This window comes from Castor canadensis, chromosome 1 (assembly GCF_047511655.1).
Source record: "Castor canadensis chromosome 1, mCasCan1.hap1v2, whole genome shotgun sequence".
Classification (NCBI taxonomy): domain Eukaryota; kingdom Metazoa; phylum Chordata; class Mammalia; order Rodentia; family Castoridae; genus Castor; species Castor canadensis.
Genome location: NC_133386.1, coordinates 117881506 through 117899800, shown reverse-complemented (window position 1 = coordinate 117899800; position 18295 = coordinate 117881506).

The following is an 18295-nucleotide window of genomic DNA, read 5'->3' as shown; positions in this document are numbered from 1 at the left end:
GATTTCAGCAGGTTCAAAAATTCAATATTAGAGTCGAGCACTGGTGGCTCAGACTATAATCCTAGCTACTCAGGAGGCAGAGATAAGGAAGCCAGCCTGAGCAAGTAGTTCATGAGACCCTATCTTGAAAAAAACTCCACATGAAAAACAAAAAAAACCAAAAAAACTCAGGGCTGGTGGAGTGGCTCAAGTGGTAGAGTGCCTGCTTAGCAAGTGTGAGGCCCTGAGTTCAAACCACAGTGCCACCAAAAAAAAAGAAAAAAACCTAAAACTTATATTCATTCTTGTATAAAAACTATATCAACCATATTGACCTTCTTAACTTCCCTCTCCCTCTCCCATTAGTGACCTCTCCTTAGCATGACCTGTTTTTTATAATGTTTTGCATTTGTACTGGGCCATGATTCCACATACAAGAGAAAACATGAGGCCTTTGGCTTTCTGAACTGGCTAACTTCACTTAAGATGATGTACTCCGGTTCCATCCATTTACCTGCAAAAGACAAAATTTCATTCTTCTTCATGGCTGAGTAAAACTCCATTGTGTATAAATACCACATTTTCTTAATCCATTCATCAGTGGTGGGGCATCTTGGCTGTTTCCATAAGTTGGCCATTGTGAATAGCACTGCAATAAACATGGGTATGCAGGTGCCATTGTTGTAACCTGCCTTACAATAATACTAATCCATAGGACTAGTATTGCTGGATCATATGGCAGTTCTATTTTTAAATTTTTGAGGAGCCTCCATACTGTTTTCCAGAGTGGTTCTAGTAATTTAAATTCCCACCCACAGTGTATGCAGATTCCTTTTCCCCCACATCCTCACCAACATTTGTTGTTGTTTGTGTTCTTGATGATAGCTATTCTATAAGGAATGACGTGGAATCTTAATGTGGTTTTGATTTGCTTTTCATTTATGGCCAGGGACGTTGAGAATTTCTTCAGGTGTTTTTTGACCATTTGAACTTCTTCCTTTGAAAAAGCTTTGTTCAGATCATTTGCCCATTTCTTCATTGGGAGTTGAGATTTTTGAGCTCCCTGTACACACATCTAACAAAGGATGAATAGTTGGCAAAGATTTTCTCACATTCTGTAGGCTGCCTCTTCAAACTGGTGACCGTTTCTTTTGTTGTACAGAATTTTAGTTTCATGTTGTCCCATTTGTCTGTCCTTTCTCTTAGGAAAGGAAGAAGTCAAACTATCTCTATTTGCAGATGACATGCTCTTATACTTAAAAGACTTGAAAAACTCCATCAAAAAACTCCTAGACATCATAACCAGCTTCAGCAAAGTAACAGGATATAAAATCAATCTTCAAAGATCAGTAGTCTTTTTATATACCAACAATGAACAGACTGAGAAAGAATATAGAAATACAACTCCATTTATAATAGCCTCAAAAAAGTACCTAGAAATAAATTTAACAAAAGAAGTGAAAGATCTCTAAAAGGAAAACTGCAAACCATTGAAGAAAGAAATCAAAGAAGATTACAGAAGATGGAAAGATCTCCCATGATCATGGATTGGCAGAATCAATATTGGGAAATTGGCTATATTACCAAAAGAGACTACATGTTCAATGCAATCCCCATCAAAAGCCCAATGACATTCATCACAGAGACTGAAAAATCTACCCTAAAGTTCATTTGGAAGCTGCGACTAGCCAAGGCAATATTCAGCAAGAAGAGCAATGCCGGAGGTATCACCATACCTGATTTCAAACTATATTACAAAGCATTAACAATAAAAACAGCATGGTACTGGCACAAAAACAGACAAGAAGACCAATGGAACGGAATAGAAGACCCAGATATGAAGCCACACAGCTATGCCCAAAGCATATGATTTTGACAAAGGTGCCCAAAACAAATGATGGAGAAAAGACCGCCTTTTCAACAAATGTTGCTGGGAAAAGTGGTTATCTGCATGCAGAAAACTGAAACTAGATCCATGTATTTCACTCTGTATAACTATCAACTCAAAGTGGATTAAGGACCCTATATAGGACCTGAGAGTTTGAAGCTAGTGCAGGAAAGAGAGGGTTATACACTGGAATTAGTAGGAATTAGTGCACTTATAAGGGAGGTGCCAGAGAGCTGCCTCATCCTTCCACCAAGTGAGGGCAAAGCCACAAGGTGGTGCTTTGTGAACCAGGAAGTGAGAACACACCAAAGAATCTGCTGGTGTCCTGACCTTGGGCTGCCCAGCCTTCAGAACTGTACTAAATAAATTTCTGTTGTTTATAAGTTACCCAGTTTCTGGTATTTTGCTATAGCAGTCTGACCAGTCTAAGACAGTAATGATCCTTAAAAAAATTTAACCAATGAACAAAAACTTTTAAAGGGACATTTATGATGGCGGCCAAGGTACTGAACGGAGGAAGAAATTAATGAGGCATTGTCGAAAACATGCCAGCTGTATTATATCATGTGCATATGAAGCCTGGCTCTATTATATACTCCTTGTGAGAGTTTAGAAAAACCACTAAATATTTCTAACCTCAATTTTTCCTCTTATTAGTAAAGCGGGAATGGCTCCTTCAATAACTAAATGAGATCAAGGACGGGAATTCCCATAATGGGCAAATAACTCTTCACTCCTGAAATATTCAGCCATTCATTAAATAAGCATAGAGTCCTAATGCTCAGATAGCCCTGTAATCTCTATCACCACTTGTGTACTCCAAATTCACTTAAACTTGCTCTTATTTTCCAAAACCTCATCTTTTAACTCTGAAACTTTGGGAATTATAATAAATCTGGAAATATGATCAATATTATGTATAAAATTTATTGAATTACTGAGCAAATTGTAGAGTAAACCCAAGAGGTATAACAACATCAGAGTCCCAAATGCTCCTGCATGCTCCTGTAAAATACCTGCTGGGATTTCATTGAATTTGTATTGACTCTAAGATTTATTTAGAGACAGTTGACAGTTTACAATATTAAGTACCTAATTTTTCTCATCATATTTTCAGACATTGCTCCAGAAATGTCTTATATATCTTTTGTTAGATTAAATCCTCAGGATCTGATAATGATGTATGATATTGAAAACATCTACTTAAAATCACATCTTAGTTTTTTTCTTTTATAAAGAAATAAACTAATTTTAGTGTCTTAAATCTAGCAAATTTAATAAACTTCGTTGATGTTTTGAGTTTTAAAATGCACAATCAGGATCAGGGTGTGGCTAAGTGGTAGTGTACTTGCCTGCCATGTGCACAGCCTTGAGTCTAATCCCCAATTCCACAAAGAAAATTAAAAAATAAAATGCACAATCATATCACTTATGCAATCAACTGTTTTATTCAGTTCCAAATCTGATTTTATTTTTTCTTCCTTAATATGCTGGAGAGAATTGTGACAATGCCGACAACTTTTTCTTATTCCTCATCTCATGGGGAAGTATAATATTTTCTGAATGTGTATTTACAGGCGTAGCCTGTCCTCAATATTTGTACATTCTGTATTTGCAAATTCTCCTAGTAGCAAATATTTATTTGTAAATCCAAAGTCAATATTTCCTGTGCTTTGGTGGTCATTCACAGACAGGCTGTGTTAGTCATAAAAATAAAAATGCTCTCTTTTGTATTCACTGAATATATTAATCAGGACGGATTGGGCTATTTTTCACAAAGAAAGAAACTTCATAATCTAACAGATGACATACTCATGCACAAGCTGCTTTTCTCTCATATAAAATCTGCTGGCCCTAGAACCTTGCCTGAGTTCTGAAAAGTCAGCAAAATGTAGTCTTTTCCTTTCAGAAATTCAAGTATCATTAATCTTTTATGATTCTTTCTTTGTTAATTCATTACATATTTATTTTAATTTCATTAATTTCTAATCTTCTCTTTATTAGTTCCTTTTATTTTCTAAGACTACCATGCTTTATTTTTTAGTATCTTGTGCCATATGCTTTGTTTGTTAAGTTTTAATGTTTCTTGTTACCTCATGTAACCTTTTGAATTATTAAGCTTTCTTTTACTATTTCAGTGCATCTCACAAGTTTTGATATGCGGTATTTCCATTATTATTTAGTTAAGATATTTTCTAAATTCCAGTATACCTTTTGTCCATTAATTATTTAGAAATGTACTGAATTATGTCTGATAGATAAGGAATATCCTATTGGCATTTTTATTATTGATTTATAGCACAATTCTATTATTATTATTGAGGCAGGCTAAAGTAGGAAAGTTCGAGACTTATAGAAAAACATTACATCTTAGATTAACCATGCTTTGGTTCGGGAACCACCCTCACCTGGCTGGGAACAGCCCATGCCCCACCCCAGTCACTAATTACTGGGTGGGTATCTCCTTGTTCTCCACTTCCCATAGGTTATCATAGGTTTTAAAAGCACCTGAAGAACAGAAACACACCCCCTTGGCTCCCGGCTTCCGCCTGGGCCCCAACATGCTTCCCTGTGTAGTTCTCGTCTCTAGCTTTTAATAAACTCCCTTTACCCCCATATGTCCTGCCATGGATTCTTTCTGGTGGGATACAAAGAATTTGGAAGTCTTCTGATCATAGACTGCATTCCAGCACCATTGACATTATCAGAGAACATACTCATGACTTCAACTCAAAGAATTATTCAGAAGAATTATTCAGAAGACTTCAGAAGAATTATTCAGATTAACCAAGGCATAATCTTTCACCTAAAAGCTGGATGAGGATAGAATTTTAAATAGTAATCCAGGAACTCCGCCAAATCAAAATTTAATGACTATTGGCTGTCATCAGCCATTAACTATAATTGATGAGACGTTTACTCTGTTCTATCAACTGGCCTCTGCTGCCAGATCCAGGGCCTGGAGTTCCATGACATTTGGCCTTGCACTGAGGACTTGGAAGAATTTCAGGATGAGGGTGCATCGGCCACCAGCCCCACCCATTGACTCCAGGTCAGCAATTGCAGTCAGTTGCCCAGCCAATTGAAAGAGAGACACATTAAAAAGTCAAAATAGGCTGATTGTGTCTTTTTATTATGGAAAGATATGTTAATTTTCTCAAATGGAAAAGAATGCTGTATCAAAACTGCCCTGTCCTATTTTTCCTATTAGTGTGTGGTTATTTCTCTCATCACTTTATCTCACTTTTCTCCTGTCTTGTTTTTCTTTTCCTTTTTTTTTTTTTCCATTTTTTGGGAGGGAGGCAGCACAGAGCTTTGACTCAGGGCCTTGGGTTTGCCAATAAAATACTCTACTATTTGAGCCATGTTCGTAGCCCTTTTGGATTTTAGTTACTCTTCAGAAAGGGTCTCAAACTTTTTGCCTGGGCCAGCCTTGGACTGTGATTCTCCTACCTATGCCTTCTGCCTATCTGGGATTGCATAATGCAGTACAATGCCTGCCTTGTTTGTTGAGATGGGGTCTCATTAACTTTTGCCCAGGCTTTGGACCATGATACTCCTGAAATACACCTTCTGAGTAGCTGGGATTACAAATATGAGCCACCACACCCAGACTCCTCTTCTCATTTTTCTACTATCATTTAACCCTTCAAAGAGTTGTATATACTCAGTGTCTTTGAAATATCTCCCTATTCTCATTTTAGTGCACCTGGTCAGGCCTATGCCTTGCTTCTTCCCACCATAGGAAACTGCCCTTATTAAAGGGTTGAATGACCTCCATGTAACTATTTTTAGTGGTCAAATCTCAGCCCTCATCAATTTTGAACTGTGTATATCATCTTGCAACCTCCTTACACGCATATTTACTTGATGTTCTGAGCTGCATAGTGTCTTCCAAAAATCCATGCCTACCTCGAATTCAATGTGTGAACTTTGTTTGGAAACAAATCTTTGCAGGTGTAATTTGTTAAAATGAAGTCAGACTGGATTTTGTTGGATCCTAATCCAATAACTGTTTGCTTTACAAGAAGGGATAACAGGCACAGGCACACTCAGACAGGGAATAGGAAGCAGAACTGGGAGTTATTCCAGTTGTGTGAAGCAGGGATTTCCAGACATAACCAGAGCTGGGAAGTACTGAAGGTTTTTCCCTCAGAGTCTGTAGTGCAAACAAGGCTCTCTGGACACATTGATGTTGGTTTCTAGTCTTCAGAACTAAGAGAATAAATATCTGATGTTTTAGGCCACCAGTTTGTGGTGCTTTGTTAAAGAAATCCTAGAAAATTAATACGCTTGACCTCTAGGACCTCATACTCTCCTGGGATATTCACACAAGTTTCCTTGGCTGGTCCTTCCTCTTCCCCATCTCTTGACATTGTCTTGTATGCCAGGCTTTCCCATAACCAACTTCCTTTATGTAGCTACATTCACTTTCAGTGATCTACCCCATCCCATGGCTTTAAAATACATGTGTTGACAGAAAACTTGCAAATACTCCAGGGAGCTCACTCTGACCTCAAGTCATCAGCTGCCTGAGTGATCAGCTGCCTATTGTACATCTCCTCTTGTATTTCTAGCAGGTATCTCAAATTTGAATTATTCACCAAGAATAGCAGCAACAGAAACTATCCTTTCCTTAACCACTAGCCTGCTCTTTAGCCTCACTTTTTATCATTTCCATTAGTGGCAACTCCATCTTTCTACTTGCTCATTATCTGGAGTGTTTCTCTCGCTTTTCCACCAGAAAAACCTATCCTGGATCTAGTTACTGTTCCTCATCTGCAAGGTAGCACAGCACGTCATCACTCAGCAGAGAGAGCATTATGGTCTCCCTCCATCCACTCTTGCTTCTCTTCTTCTGGGCAATTCCAAACGTGTTGGAGACAGGGACTCCATCCAAACATGAGCTCACTTGCATCATCCCTCAGGTCTTAACTTTCTGTTTTGCTCAAAGTAAAAATCAAGTTCCCCATTCAAGCCTACAGACCCTGTGAGGTCTGCCCTCCTCTCTTTCTTCCCCTCTGGCTCTACAACCCTGACAACTCTGTCCACCACATTAAGCTCTTTCTTGTTCCTGAACTGCCAACTGCATTCTTGCCAAGATTTGCATTGCTTATTTTCTGGACCTACAATGCTTTTCCCACAAATATTTTCATTGCTTGTTCCTCATCTCCTTTGTTTATTTGTTTGATTTTTTTTGGTACTGGGGATTGAACCATGGCCTCACTCTACCATTTGAGGTACCCTCCCTGTCCTGTTCCTCACTTCCTTTAATTCTTGGCTCAAATGTCCCTTTTTCAATGAAGTCTCCTCTGTATTTTAAAATGATAATCTCCCTCACCTGGTATTCACTATCATCCAACCTCAATATTGTTTGCAAAGCACTTGTCATTTGCCAATATTCCACATAATTGATTGAAGTACTTGAAATCTAAGCCTTTTCTGATACAGAATATAAACTCCATGAGGTCCTCATCCATGGGAACAATAGATGGCTGGCACACAATGAATCTTTCAGACATGAACTAATGAGAAAATGACTGAATAAACTTAGATTTTACCAGCCAGATGCACATGTGGAAGTCTTTGAGTCAGATTGAAGAAAATGAGGTGAGGGATGTGTTGTGATGTATTTATAGTATATGTAATTCTCCTTAAATCAACTATGATATGTTCTAGTACCTAGAACTGGGTGTGTGTCCATCACATCATACAACCACATTTTCTTTCATTTTTGTAAGTAGTTACTAGGTTTCAGGTACACTACAAAATTTAGAACACAATGGTATAATCAAAATAATCAGTCATTAACTGAGCAATTACTACCACACACACAAAAACATGTACATATTATATTTGCATCTGTATGTGTGTTAGGGTTAATATTTACAGCAACTCTGTCAAATAGACATTATTGGGAGGGCATAAGGAAAGGGTGAAGGAGGGTGAATACAGTAGATGTATTTTGTATTCTTATATGAAAACAGAAGAATGAAACCTGTTGAAATTGTTCTAAGCAGTGGGGGAGGGCAGATGAGGAAGAATGATGGAGGCGTGAATCTAATTAAGATGCATTGTAAGCACATATGTAAATATCACAATGCACCCTCCTGTCCAACTGTTATATGCTAATAAACAATTAGACATTATTGTTCTCAATTTACAAGATAGGAAATCGAGGTTTAAGAAGTTAATTAAATGTTCCAAGTTTGTACAACTAATGAAATGAAATACAGTTTGCTCAAAACCAAAACTGTCTTCCACTGGCTAATGCCATCTCACAGAGTTTATAGCTAAAAGGGAAGACAAAAGTAAACCAATAAATATAATTGATTAAAAAAAGTATTTAAATGTAGTGCGATAGAAAAACAAAATATAAATTTTAGCTATGTTTTGTTGTTATTTCACAAAAGTCTACAAAATAGACTCCTGAAGGAAAATAGACAAGGCAAGAAGAGGATGGAAGTATTTAGCTGTAGCTAACACCAAATATATGAAATAGCTTAAGATGGGCTCCTCAAATTGGTGTGGTGGGATGCATCTGTAAGCCCAGCTACTTGGGAGGGGGATGCCAGCCCTGGGCAAAGGTAAGGAGAAACTGACTCACAAAATAAGAGCAAAAGGGTTGGGGGGATAGCTTAAGTGGTAGAAGTGGTGGAGCACTAGCCTAGCATGCCCTTAAGATCAACCCCCAGTACCACACACACACAAAACTGGCTCTTCAAGATAAAAACCTCTGCTTTATACATATTGCATGATGCTCTATCTGTTTCCTGGGTATTCTGCAGTGAAAAAGTTCTGTAACATAAGAAAAATAGGGTGTGTAGGGTATTCCAATATTAATAACAGCTTGCTAGTATTGAGGACTTCCTTACACTGCAATAAACACATGGATATGCCATTTTGTCCCCAGTGATCACAGAAAGCCAAAAGCTTTGTGAAGCCAGTTTCAAAGATGAGTGGACCAAAGCACAGAAGAACTACACGTTTTGGCTAAGATAACGAAACACAGAAAGGCTGCTGAGCTTCTGGGTTACTGGAATTGTGACTTAAACATCTCAGCCTCACTCACCCAGAGTCAAATTCTTAATCCGTGTTGCCTGTAGATTCTCCTCCCCACAGGCTTGCTCTCCACTTGGACTGAATGTGTGAGAGATACTGGGTTTTCTTCTTTTCTTTTTTATTTCCTTGGGCAAATATTTGCTTTCTTAGACCGTTGGCAGTTGGGTTGTGGAAGATGTCTTGCATTCAGCTCAGTAGAGCTCTCATCCTGGTTTGATTACACTTTTTCTCCAATGAGTGATGTAAGGATAAGCCTGGGTTTAGAGTGTAATTATCTCAGGATGGTGGAATTTCGCATATCGGTGGTGCGTTGTGGGGTGCTGGCAGTGACCTAAGGTCATCAGGATTCCAGAAGTTTGTGTGGGTCTCATAGCAGGTAGGGTGGTGGCCTGCAGCGCCCAGTGTCTGGAAATAGCATATTCTCTGCTCTGTTTCTGTTCGTGATTCAGTTGTGTTTCTCACACCAAGCTCATTTCTCTTTCTGTTCTTTTTTACTCTTTGTTCGTTTATAGGACACGGGGTTGAACTCAGGGCTTCCACTTTCTAGGCAGGTGCTGCACCACTTGAGCTAGGCCTCCAGCCCTTTTCTGCTTTAGCCATTTTTAGGCAAGACTGCCTGTTGTTTTGCCAGTGGTCACTTTCTTACTGTGATCATTCTACCTAGGCCTCCCCATAGCTGAGATTACACATTTGTGCCACCAAACCCAGCTTATTAGTTGGGGTCTTGCTAATTTTTGGCAGGACTTGCCTTGAACTGCAAGTCTTCCAATATATAAGCATAGCCCATCCCAGATAAATTTTGGTTTTGTTTTTAACAACTTCTGGGCTTTAATTTCTAGCATTCTCACCTACTGAGTCTACATACTTCATTATTCCTTTCAAATTGTTATTACTTGGCTTGAATTAGCCAGACCCTCGCACATTTTGGAGTGAAAATTCATCCTACAGCCACAAAATTCTCTTCAAATTCCTTGAAAGTTGTCCAAATCTTACATGTGTTTCCTCCAAACAAACTCTCAGCAGCAATAAATTAAATAGAACTGGGTTTAACATAACTATGTGCAAGCAGTGTTTCTGAAACTTCTACAAATAGTAATTATTTTGTTCATTTTGCATCTTAGTTTCTATAAGCTAACACTAAGAGCACAAAAGAATTTTATTTAGGTAAGAATGGTCCATGATTTAAGGCTCAGGACATTAAATATTAATAGTTCACAAATTTATTCTACTTCTCAGCAAGCATCTTTATTGATCATACGCATTACAATAAGAGTTAGGTATAAAAAATGCATGTAGTCAGAGAAATGGCGTGCTTAGGGACACTTAAATTATTGTAGCCCTTTTCAGAAGTCATATGGTTGTGTATTAAATGGTAATGCAGTGATAAAATATTGTGATGAAAATTTTAACATTGCAATCCTATAGGAAGTGCTCCTCAATGAAAACGAAAACAAAATTGTTGCAAAATCTTTTAAGGATAAAGGTACAGATTAGGAAGAGATATTAAGCTATAGAATCCTTCTCACGCTTCTCAAAGGCTATGGGATGGTGAAAGAAGAGGCCCGGCTGTTATTTCTGTAGATTGAAAGAGACTGGACTGTTTCTCTTCTCTTATCCGTTTGGAGGACACATAGTCTTTATGTTTTTTAAAACATGAACTATTGAAGTTATGGATGGCATGCTAATTTAGATTTAGTTTTGTTGCAAGATCTGGTAGTTTATAGAACAGAGATTAAAAGTCATTTTTATGACTTCCATGAGACTGAAATAACTTGTTTTACTGATATGTCATAGTCATACTTAGTTTTCCTTTCTTCTAAATGAGTTGGTAGTGTATTTATTGTCCTACTGTGGTATCAGCCACCTCGTCTAATTTAAAGGGAAAGTTTCATAATTAGTGTGGGGATGCAAAACATTGAGTATTGACATACTCGGTAGGGTGCAATCAGAGACAGCTTAACTGTTTCTCTCTGTTTTACTTTGGTCTCTTTCAGCTATATGGACAATATCTTCATCACGTATTTAAACCCATTCTCTCCTTCTCTCTACTCAGTTCCTGATCAGAAGTTCAGGGAGAAGAATGGTCTCATTTGATTTGTTCTTTTATAATTCATGTTCAACTTCCTACTATAGGGGCTTCTGCGTTTTGCCTCAAGCCAATACAGCGTTGTAAGGGGGAGGACAGGGATGAGAGACAAACAAGAAAAGAAGACCTACTTACTTCCTGAGCTGCTGCAGATCTTTGCTGGTGAATACTTTTGCCATTGTAAGCATCGGAGGAGATCTTTGGTCATTTTTTTAGAAATTCTTCTGTGGGGACTTTCTCATGACCTTGCTTCCTGACAAGTTTCATGAGCAATTTTCCGGGTGCCCTCATGCTCCGTGTTAATTCCCTTACCCCGAGTAGTGTTCTATGGCTTCTTTCAATTGGAGAACCCATGTCCAGAGGTCAGATTTACAGTCCCATTTAGCCTGTGGGAAAACTGCACACCCAAGGTCTGTCATGACCATCTACAACAAATGAGGTCTCCATTTGGTCTCTAGACCTTCTCCCCCATTTCACTTATACTCAAAAAATCTTGGGGTGACATGTCAGATTCTCCCAAGAACTTACTCATGCTCTTTTAGACTAGATGCCTAGGGCTGATATATGAACTTTTGCTGTACAGGAAGTTGCTAGCAGGGAGGGCAACGCCAGCCTTCCCTTTGGCAAATAATCTCAATATGTGTGATCTTCCTCTGAGGGCCCCTATTGGGTCAATAGGAATAGCAATCCAAGGATTGCTCACTATTTTCTAGGAACTGTTCTGAACATATTGCATGTTGAGATTTGTCTTTTTGCAGTTTAATGTATTTTAATAGCAAATTTACAGGAACGGCACAGAAGACAGATAATGTTATAAATGTACTTGCACATAAGGAAACTCAGAAAAGCACAGTGAACGGATGGAATCTACTGGATGATGAAAATGCTACAAACACCATTTAGTTAACATCAACAAGGAATTAATTTTTTAAAAAAAATCCAAAATGCTGGTATCATCCAGAAAAATTTAATAGGTTTATTTATAATTGTTATAAAGTGGAACTGCTGAAACTTGTTCACTGAAACATTCTGATCTTGCATTAATGCTTTACACCCCCACATTTATATTAAAAATGCACCCACAAATGAAAATGGAAAAACTGCCAATTCCGGATTTCTGTTTCCATTTTCTTACTCACAATCATATTAGTATAGGTTCCTTTTGATCCCATAGGGAAAAAATATCTAATATTCAGAACTATCCATAACAGGAAGAAGACAAAAAAAATTGAGTATGAAATGTTTCCCATCCTAGTGGATTCTTTTCTTGAACTATATACTTTTTTAATGAATAAATAATTTTTTCTTTATTCATTTATTCATATGTGCATACATTGTTTGGGCCATTTTTCCCCCCTGCTCCCCACCCCTCCCTCTCCCCTGCCCCCTTGCTTGCAGGTAGAGCCTGTTCTGCCCTTTAAGCATGTTCTCCATGTATGTGGTGTGCTAGCTGAGTATCTTTTGGCATAATTGTTACACGTTTGGCATGGAGAGCAATCAGGTTGGTGTCTTCAGAAAGGCCAAGTTAGGGTTCACTGCCTCCTGCAAAGCATCAACAGCTGTACTCTGGAAGCACAGATATACTTTGAGTCCTGAGCAATTTCTCACAACAGATACTGGAAGGGGAGTCAGCAGATCAGAGGTTCAGTGGACTTCTGACAGTGTCTCATTTCACTCTTTTCTCTTTCTTTATTTCCACACAACAATCTCAGGGCTTTAAAGAGCAGTAAGAATAGGTAAGTACCAACTCATGAGTGTATTTCAAACCCCAGCCTCTATCCTACATGCTAACTCCCATCAGCCACAGCAAAGGTGCCTGGTTAAAACACAGAGTAGGTGCCCTTGGGTCCCATGGGCAGTGGAATGGCATAGCTGCTCAGGGGTCAGCAGCAGCTCTCATATGGTCTGACACAGTCCTGGTGACTCAACAGCAGTGCAATCTCATAATTTTCTCAAGAAAATATGTGATGCCCTTCACTTAGCTTACTGTTTTCTGATTCTTTTCTTCACACTTGTTTTCTTTGAATGTATTCTTTTAGCTTCACTTCATTCATCTTCTGGGATTTTCACTCCAAACTCTTCAGGAGTACCTGTGACTCAGTAGACAGTGGTTTAGGACGTCTCTTTTCTGTCAGAACTGTCAATCAATCAGTACACTTCAGCGTGTGAATCTGTCTCTAAATCACAAATCCCTGCTTTTCTGTAAGATGATAGATTACTACAATTAATACAAATCAAAACAAAATATTGATATTATGTGAAGGAACAGCCCAGAAAGGTGTTGTTCCACAAATCTGCAATTTCCAAAAATGTACAAAAATGATTTTTGACATGTTCCTAGATACTGAAACCCTTCCACTGTTGTGTACCAAGACAGGGACTGGGAAAAGCAGGTCCCTTGGTTGGTTACCTATGGCTTATTAACACTGGAACAGGTAGATGTTGGCAAAAACTTCCTGAATAGAGCCCCAAAAGCTCAGCAATTAAGAGAAAGGACTGATAAATGGGAAAAAGGATTGGTAAATGGGACTGTATCAAATTAAAAAGCTTCTGCTTAGCAAAGGAAACAGTTCCTAGACTAAAGAGACAGCCTTTAGAATGGGAGCATATTTTTGCCAGCTATACAGCTCACAAGGGATTAATACCTGGAATATACAGGAAGCTCAAAGAATCAACAACCCATTGGAAAAATGGGCAAATGCACTGAACAACAATTTTCAAAAGAAGAACAAATGGTTAAGAGACACATAAAGAAATGCTCAATATCCTTGGCCATAATAGAAATGCAAATCAAAACAACATCAAGATTTCAACTCCAGTCAGAATACCTGTCATCAAGATCACAAACAACAATAAATGTTGACAAGGATGCAGGGGAAAAAGAAACCCTTATCCACTATTGATGGGAATGTAAGTTAGTGTAACCACTATGGAAAACGGTATGGAGGGTCCTCAAAAAACTAAAAATATAACTACCATATAATCCAGCAATACCACTCCTGGGCAAATATCTGAAGGGATGTTAAGTTAGGATACAATAAAGACACTTGCACACCCATGTTTATTGCATTATTCACACTAGCCAAGTTATGGAAACAGACCAGATGACCTAGAACACATACATAGATTAAGAAAATGTGGTCTATATACACAATGAACTTTTATTCAGCCATAAAGAAGAATGAAATTATGTCATTTGCAGATAAATGGATGGAACTGGAGATCATAAGGTTAAGTAAACTAAGTCAGGCTCAAAAGGACAAGGGTCACATGTTTTCCCTCATGTGTAGAAGCTAGACATATAAGATAAATGTATACATAAATACACACATGATCCTATACATAGCATGCTTGTAATAGTAGGACTGTTTGCAGGGGCAAGGAAGGCAGGAGAGGAAAAAAGAACGATAGAGAGTGAATAATATTGAAATACATTGTATTGGATGGGAAAATGGCATAAAACACAATGAAAGCTGTTGAATAATAGAGGGTAAGGGGAATAGAAAAGAGAGTAATAGAGGTGGTAAACCTGATTAAAGTACAATTCATGCATGTGTGAAATACCACAATGAAACCCCTTTGAACAATTCACATACACTTAAAAATTAAGGGCAGGAATGTAAAATAAGTCCTGTTCCCAGATTGGTGCTGGTAGGAAGGAGAGGGTGAATAGAGTGGGTGAATGTGGAAGATGTACTTTTTATATTAGTATAAAAATAAAACAATGAAATCTGTTACGATTGCTTTAAGAAGCAGCATGGGGGGGTGAGGAAGAATGATAGAGGGGGATGAACCTAATCAAGATATATTGTAAACCCACATGGAAGTGTCACAATGAGACCCTTCTGTACATCTCATATATGGTAATGAAAATGTTTTTAAAAAGAGTTTCTTAGTTTATCCTAATGAGTTATAAATATTGCCATATTCCACGTGAACTATATACCATGGAAGCAAACAAAAAACAGACTTTGCTAACTGTGATAGTGCTCACCTTCTGTGCTCAACTGGGGAATTCAGAGCTGCAGAGTTTCAAGACCAAATTCTTCATTGTGTAGTTTTCACAGCATTATTTCCCTCTTCACTTTTTGTAAGATTTCTAATATTTAATATTCTATTTAAACTTTTTAAAAAATTTAGTTTGCTCTTTAATCTTCCCAATTCTATATTTCAGCAGACACTGTTTTGTCTTTCCAAGGAAGATGCAAGCATTGAGAAGATAAGAATTTCCTTTACTTTTCTTTATCTCCACCATGGCACTGATTATTGTTAGACACGGGGTGAATATCTATCTGTATTGTGTCTTTTAAGTAGAATTAAATGAATAAGATTGAATAGAATTAAAAATTGAAAATGGAATGGAAGGAGGGAATAAGGAAGTTTCTGTAAAAAAATTTTATATTTCCTTTATATGTCATTAACTGTATCTATGAATAACTATGTAAAATGTGCAGGAAACAAACAAACAAATATCCTACAACTCTTCATTTTTAGGACACAGTGGCTGCCCAATTCTCCTGGGCCTTCTCTTTGGATGTATAAAGGTGGTGCTTAATGATTAAACTATCCAAGAAGGAATTCTTCTGCATACTTAGCTCTTAGCTTGATTCTAGTTTATTATGGAAAGCCTCATTGTTCAATGGTGACACTGTGACATAGTTAGCATTGCATCTAATCACAATCAAATTAACATCAGCTCATTTACTGCTGATAATCTTATTTTTTCTGTCACTATCAATCAAGTTTTTCTGAGGTTTGTTCATGCTTAAAAATTTGTATTTCACAGTTGTGATTTTATGGCTATGAAATATAATACCCAAATGCCTAGACTATATGATCATGAAACTAAGTGGAACATGAATAATCACTGCAATCTGCAACGAGGGCTGTGTTATTTTGCTTGGGAAAATCATGCATGCATACAGGTTTTAAAGCATGAAGACAAAGGAAGTGTCTGACCTTAGGAGTCGGGCTTTAATTTAGGCAGCCTCTATAAATATAAAGACATTTTATTTTTCTTAATCTGAACAAGCACTGGGTGGAAGAAAAAGTGGAGAAGAAGACAAGAATGTTATGGAGATGTCAGAATGTCCAAATCTTTTACTTCTTTGCTCTCGATGTGTGCCTTTTCTCAGAAGCCTGACGAAAAAGCCCAAGACAGGTGTATTCTCTATTGTCTGAATAAACTTGTCTGGTGTAATGATGGTAACTCCTTTGTTATAGGGATTCTTCTTTGTTTTGTGGCACTGGGGGTTGAACTCAGGGCCTCACACATGCTAGACAGATGCTCTACTGCATCTCCAGTCATTTCTGTTTTAGTTTGTTTCTCAGATAGGATCTTACACTTTTGCTCAGGGTCAGTCTTTACCTTGATCCTCCTGCCCCTGCCTCCCTCATACTGGGGCGTGTACTACCAATTCTGGCCAGGGATTCTCCACTTGAATTTGTACATATAAGTTCAATACATTAGAGGAGTCCTTGGAATTACATATGTAATTTATTTGTGGTGGCATTTATAGACCTTTATTTAGAAAGAGTTCATAGATTTTTCTGGAGTGATAAACTAAACAGATTAAGTCCAACAGTGTGTAAGTGTTATCCAACATAAATATAAGTTGAATTGTCGATGCAAATCACATAAGGAATTTTATACTTTTTAGTTTCCACACTATAAAAATGAAAAAGAACTGGTAAAACTAATTTCAATAATTTCTCCTTTTTTACTGAAATACGTCTAAAACCTAATTTCAATATAATCATTGTAACATTACTAGAAAGCAAGTGTTTTTCATACCAAGTTTTCTGAATTTGGTATATACTATATATTTCTAGTGCATCTCAGTAGGAGTTAATCAAATGTCAGAGGTTTATTAGCCATGCGTGGCTTATTGCTACACAACTCCAGAGTCCCTTGTGCTATCTTTCTTTCTACTGTGATAGGGTTCCATAATTTCCATCCTATCCACAGGCTTGAGGATGTCATCTCTCTCTCTCTCTCTCTTTTTCCTCTGTCTCTTTTTCTCCTTTCTTGCCTTTACCTGGTTGGTACCACTTTGTTAAGCCATCCATTAATTCAGTAATACATTCAAAAATTATATTCAATGTAGAGAAAGATAAGTTCTTTGTATCATGACATAAGTGAGTTATTGCTCACAGAGTCAGTTATAAGTCCAGTTTTATGTGAAAGGCATATATAAGAAGGAAGGAGGTGATGGAGTCAGAGAGGTCCATGACAGAATCTGCCTTTGCCTTCCTTCGCTTTCCAACATTCACCTTGCATACAATGTATTTGTCAAGAATTCCTACTTAACAGATCTATCATTTTAAAATTATTGCAAAAGGAAATTTACTTCCCGGTATTCAATAATATTTGGGGTACTGTTCTGAGAGATGAAATTCTTGAGTTTTTAGTTAAGAAAAACAAGTGGTGACACAGGCATCTCTCTTTCTCTAGTTCTCCTCTTTGCCTCTTAGCCCAAAGCAATTACTCCTTTACTTCATCTTTAAATTGTACCTCTACATTTGGGAGTCATGATGTTGAACTTTTCTCAACTTCATTCATTGTTCAAATCCTCAGAGACAACCCTAAAGTTCTTACATGTATTCTATTAATTAAATCAGCAAATATTTATGTGCCTGGTATGCACCTAACCTCATGCAAATAATCATAGTAGTGAACACTTATTTCATTCTTCCTACTGCAGAATTAGTTACTTAAAAACTCTTAACTTATGCTCCATTGAAAGTGGTCTAGTGGAATTTATGCCACATTAATTCAGTGTATGTGTTAGCAAAAAAAATGCTAAAACTCATTCAGATGCAACTTTCTGGGGTCATTTTATGACATTTTAAGGTATGGAAATTGCAGAAATTATACTACATGTATGAAAAATTTGAAGTACAAGCTACATGGAAGAGCATATGATTGTTTGACTATTACTTTATTTCATTAAGTTGAGGTACCAAAATATATTTTTTCTTATGTCACTTAAAATGTTCCATCTTACATTGTCCATTTTAAGACTTCTAGAGGCTTAGTTCAGTGGCAGAGCTCTTGCCTAGGGTGTACAAGACTGAGTTTGAGTCTCAGCACCTCTAAGGGACAAAAAACCAAATAAACTTTTCTTTGTTCACCAGGTTTTGCCCTTTCTGTGATAATTTTTAAAGTCCCCCAAATATTTCATCATATTTGACCGATGATTTTCTTGTCATTCTTGCCATATTGTTGAATTGGAAACTTTTGCCATGTTAAGCTTGGAGAGGTCACACTTCTCCAGTGA